A 6,000-nucleotide genomic window follows, 5' to 3' on the forward strand; every position below is an offset into this window, starting at 1 on the left:
TTACACATGAGGGACATTTTGTTTTAAACATGTTCCATACAGTCTCGCATCTGCCCCAGTGCCTTTCAAAAAATGTTATTGATTTTGAAGACTCAACATGGAGTTCAGTGCTATCTGGATGATATTATCTTGTTTGGAAATACTTCTGAGGAGCATGACAATAACCTGCAGTCTGTACTAAAGTGCATCAGCACAGCAGGCCTCCAGCTCAATAGGTCCAAATGCAAATTTAGACAAACTGAACTCTCCTTTCTGGGGCATACAATTTCACAGGCTGGACTAAAACCTGATCTAGATCATATCCTGGCAATTTCAAATGCTCCTCCTCCAACAGATTTGCAAACCTTACATTCCTTCTTGGGTCTTACCTCCTGGTATGCAAAATTCATTCCCAATTATGCTTCTGTCATTGAACCGTTACGGGAATTACTATGGAGAAGTTCAACCTTAGTGTGGACAACAGATGCACGAGCTAGTTTCGAAACGGTGAACGACTTGATTGTGCATAGTCCAGTACTTGCACTATTCAGTCCTGCATTGCCCACAATTGTAACTACTGATGCTTCTGATTATGGACTTGGGGCTGTTCTCACACAACTGCATGAGGACAACACAGAGAGACTGTTGCATTTGCTTCAAGGACACTAAGTAATGCTGAGAGAAAATATTCTACAGTCGAAAAAGAAGCACTTGCTTGTGTCTGGGCTACTGAAAAATGGAGAACTTACCTGTGGGGCCGCACATTCAAGTTGTGCACAGACCGCAGCCCTTTTACGACGTTGCTCACCATGAAAGGACTGGGAAGAGCCGTATTGCTCGATGGTCTGCAAGACTACTCTCTTTCAATTATGAACTGGAATATAAGCCTAGAAACCAAAATGTGATCGCTGATTGCCTTTCTCGCCTGCCTTTGCCTTCACCTGATGGTCCACTGGAGGATGAGGATGTAGTGGTTGTGCTTATTACAAGCCCTCTCACTGCAGTTACAAGAGAACAATTTCAAGCTGCTTGTTCAGCGTGTCCAATTCAACAAAAACTACAGGAATTTCTGACAAAGAGATGACCCAGTTTTGCTGCCTTCTTTTAGAGTTCGGGATCAACTTTCTTTGTTTGATGGCTATGTGCTACGAGGTACACACCAGCTCCTTGTGCCAGAAGAATTACAGTCAAAACTCATACACCTGGCACACGATACTCATCAAGGAATTGTCCGAACCAAACAACGACTATGGGATCTGTATTGGTGGCCAGGGATGGACTCTCAAACTGAAGCACTCATAAAATCCTGTGTCACTTGCCAAATGCATGATAAGACAGCAGTGACATGTACCCCTCCATTACAGCCTGTTCCTCTTCCTGATCTGCATGGGAAAAAGTGGCGATTGACATTGTAGGGCCCTTTGGCACTGCTCCAATTGACTGCCATTATGCCATCACTTTAATAGACTGTTTCAGTAAATGGCCTGAGGTAGTGTTTACATCGCAAATCTCTTCTGCTACAGTAATTAAGTTCCTCTCTTCAGTTTTTAGCAGGGAAGGTAACCCCAAAGAACTGGTTTCAGATAATGGTAGTCAATTTATTTCCCTGGAGTTTGAAACTTTTCTAGCACAGAGGAACATTTTACACAGAAGGTCATCCCTATATTATCCTCAAGCCAATGGGGAAGTCGAATGGTTTAACAGAAGTTTGAAAGAGAGTTTGCAAATGGCTAAGCTGGAAGGGTGATTGTGGATAACCTTCACTACTGATTTCTTGCAAGCATACCGGGCTACACGACATGCCACAATGCAAAGATCACCCGCAGAGTTACTGCATGGGAAGCAGATGAATACTAAACTGAACATTGCTGGATTGTTAAAGGCACGACCTGATGCCCCAAACGAGGATGATGTGAGAAAAACAGTTGAACAGAACCAAGCAAAGTCTAAGGCTTTCACAGACAAGCAGCGGTGTGCTAAGGAACCAAAGTCTGTGTGTGGTTCCTTCGTTAGAATATGAAAACCTGGAATTTTACGCAAAGGGGATCATAAATTCACAGCTCCTCTTAAAATCATAGAGAAAAAGGGACCTTACACCTATCGACTTTCTGATGGGCAGGTATGGAATGCTTCTTATCTTGCACCTGCCTATGCACCAGGAGGAGATTATGCCAACACCCAGTCTGCATTGGATGACTTCACCATAGTACCAACACAACAAGACGAAATTGCACTGGAACCAGGGCTTGAGAGACGGACTGTCAGACCCAGACGACAACCTGTCTGGACTAGAGACTATGTTATGTAGTATCTACAGTGTTTTCAGTGTAATATTTCTGCCAACAGTATAGTGTCTCTTGTTTCATATTTGTTCCTGTGGTTAGAACAATAATGTTTATTTTAATTGGGAGAGTTTCTTAAGAGAGGAGGGAATGTGGTGTTTAGATATTGCTTGTAATCATTAGAATTGGGAGCACTGGCTGTTGGGAGTCTGGAAGGAGCGGGGAGGAGTTGAGAGGCTGGGAGAAAGCTACAGAGGGTGCAGCAGCAGCTTGGTAAAGAGTTTTTTCCACTTTGAAAATAAAGTCCGGTTGAAGCTTGTTAGTACCTTGCCTGTTTGATACAACAACCTTGTTGTGAGTTGACATTGCATGCAAAATCCTGCTGCCAGCCTGCGGGATGCAAGAGATTCCATCCAGGATCCATGACAGGGCTGCCAGATGCACAAGTATCACATAAGATACAGGACATGCTGAAGCTCTGTCACTCCATAGCTTGTCGAACTTGTGTCTTCCCCGCATATGGTAATGTTCAGCTAACATATCTGAGAGCTGCATATCACTTTCCCCCAATCCATGAGTTTAAAATCTTTGTGTAGACTACAAACACCAAAAATAGCTAGGGGCAATTCTTACAAACTTCTCTCATACGCATCACATACAACCATATAACTTTTCCCTCATTACTACTCTAACATAAAATATGCCCATGATTAATAAAATCGCATAAACAATTGTTCTCCAAGTTTCTACCTATCTACTTTCCACTCCATTTGTAAAGCCCCCATCACCACAGTTTCTAGGTGCCAGAAATACTAACCACAACTTTTAAATGTTCAAAGAAAAACACAAAACAATGATTTATCAAATTATATTCTCACTTGAAATCTTGAATTTATAGCCATTGTAATATTAATTATTTTGGTATGGTTGGTAAAATATAATTTAAGACATTCCAAATGGTGAGGGCAGAAGTGACATATTCATCCATCAAGGTTATGCACACTGTGCTGTTATTTACCTTAGTAAGTTAGATAAGATTAAAAGCAGCAGTGTTGAAAGAAAGCAGAAGCCAGAGCTCCAAGTAGTTTTTATTTATTAGTGAATTCAACAATATTTTTATTGGTTTACTTAAACAAGAGAAGTGTGAGGGATGTTAAATGGTTTAAAGGAATTTAGGTCTGTTCTACACTTAAAAGTTATGTTGACATAGCTATAGCACGCAGGGCAGGTCTACACTAGAACGCTACATCAGTGCAGCTGGACCAATGCAGCTGGGCTGCTGTAGCGCATCTGGTGAAGACATGCTACGCCGATGGGAGAGCACTCTCCTACCAGCATAATTAGTCCACCTCCATGAGTGGCAGGAGCTGTCGGTGGGAGTACGTCTCCCGCTGACATAGTGCCGATGTGGACAGCGATTAGGTTGATATAACTTACTTCGCTCAGGAGGGTGTCTTTTTCACACCCCTGAGTGATGTAAATTAGATTGATGTAAGCGGTAGTGTAGACCAGCCTTTAGTGTGAAAATCTACATCTCTGAGTGCCATAGCTATGCCAACCTAACCCCACACGGTAGATGCAAGTAAGTCAATGCAAAAATGCTTCTGTCAACCTAGCTACCACCACTCAGGGAGAGGTGTTCCTGCAGAGATTGGAAAAAAACCCTTCTGTTGCTATAGGCTGCATCTACACTACAGAGTTACACCAGTCTAGCTACAGTGCTGTAGCTATGCCGTTCTCGTCTCCATAGCATAAACATGGTCTAAGATCTGAAAAAGTAAAAAGGGACGGGAGTTCATTCAAGGCAATGTTCAGACATGTCATTTTTATTTTACCATATAAGGTCCTGTAGTCTTCTCCCTAGTGCAAACTTGCATTGCAACAGTTCAGTATATGTTAAGGCCATGATCTTTCAAACACATGAGCTTATCTGTGTAAATTACTCAAGTGCATAAGTGCTTGCAGGATTAGAGCTACAGTGTGTAAAAGTGGTATTAGTTTGAATGTATTGTAACTTGAGTTAGGCACTTGGAAATAGGATGACTAAATGTGACATTCTTTGCCATCTTTGATAAAGATCCTGCACTAGTATGGACAAAGTTCTGTATTAGAGGAAGGAAGCTACTATGTCTTGACCTGTTCTCCAACTACTCAAAGAGTAGTTCTACTATTCAATACACTATTGTCTCATCATTACTGTTTTAAGGGCTGGTGATGAATAGGAATTCTCTTTTGCCCTGTATGCTCTTACATTTTTTTTAAAACCAAGAATGAGTTCATCCACTTCTTTTCTTCCTAATTCTGAGCAGAGGCTGCTGTGCTGCTTTGCCATTCCTCAACATGGAGAGCTCCCAGAGCTACTCATGATGCTGCTCTTGGCAACTGAGGGGGCTGTGGGATAACTTAGAGAGAATCCCAAGATGCGCAGCGATCAGCTCTTCCTTCCCACATCACTGCACTGTGGGATACATACCTCCGGTGCATTGCTCACCCTGCCGACGATGGTATCCCCAATATGGACATGATCTGTCGACGGAGGCAGCAAGTGTGAACACCCTTTTGCGATTTTTATTTTGTCGACTTTTGGGTGTCGACATAAGTTTTGTCAACAAAACTTGGTAGTGTAGACAAGCCCTAATATGTCTTTGTGGAAAAAAGATTCTGGCCCCTTGTGACGTTATCTGATTAAAATATGTAGACCATTATTGCTACCACTGTTATATAATTGCAACAAATATTGTGCAAAATATTTCAAGTAAGGTGTCTATGGAAAGGGTATGATTTGCTGAATATGATTATGCTATTTGTATGCATGTATCATTTTTGTATTTGAAATTATGAGTATTGGAACTATACCTCTATTTCAAATATGTCTGCTCCTGTGATAACACCCACAAGATATTTAGCCTGCACATCTTGAAGGGACTATTCAAGTTAAATGGCTCATCAAGGAACATTTAACTCACAATGGACCATGGGAGACGCCTATCTACACTTAATGGACTTTCCTATGAATATTCTATCTGGAGTATAGGTAATGGCTTCTGCTGTGACTAAGCAAAATTATGCATGGACATGTGACTTGCCCATGTGACTCCAAACACATCTTGTTCCTTGTAATTTTCCACAGTGAGAACAATGGGTTTCCCTTCACTTGGCAAAAGCTATAAAAGGCTCTGGAAACATTTCCATTTTGCTTCTTTCCTGCTCAAACCTCTGGACTATGGACTTATACTAATGGGAGCATTCTAACCAAAGGACTGAGGAACTGCCAATGATTTGGAAGCAAACAAAGACTTGACTTAAGTCAGCAGTTTATTCAATCACTGCTATAAGCCTGAACCAAGAACTTTGCAATTACTATATGTATTTGATTCCTTTAGCCAATTTTAACTCTCACCTTTTTTTCTTTCTTTTTATAAATAAACCTTTAGATTTTAGATACTAAAGGATTGGCAACGGTGTGATTATTGGATAAGATATATTGACCTGGGTATGTGGCTGGTCCTTTGGGATCAGAAGAACCCTTTTGTTTGATGAAATTGGTTTTAAATAACCACTCAACATTAAGTCTAGTGTTTTTGGTGGTGATACAAGGACTGGAATGGCTAAGGAGACTGTTTTTCTGACTTCTTGTTAGCCAGTGTGGTGAGACCAGACGTTGCTGGTTTGGTATATCTTATGGGAAAATAACCACTAGTTTTGGGGTGTGTCTGTCCTATTTCTCAGCAGTTTGTCC

The sequence above is a fragment of the Natator depressus genome, chromosome 4, assembly GCF_965152275.1.
Source record: "Natator depressus isolate rNatDep1 chromosome 4, rNatDep2.hap1, whole genome shotgun sequence".
In the NCBI taxonomy this organism is placed as follows: Eukaryota; Metazoa; Chordata; order Testudines; family Cheloniidae; genus Natator; species Natator depressus.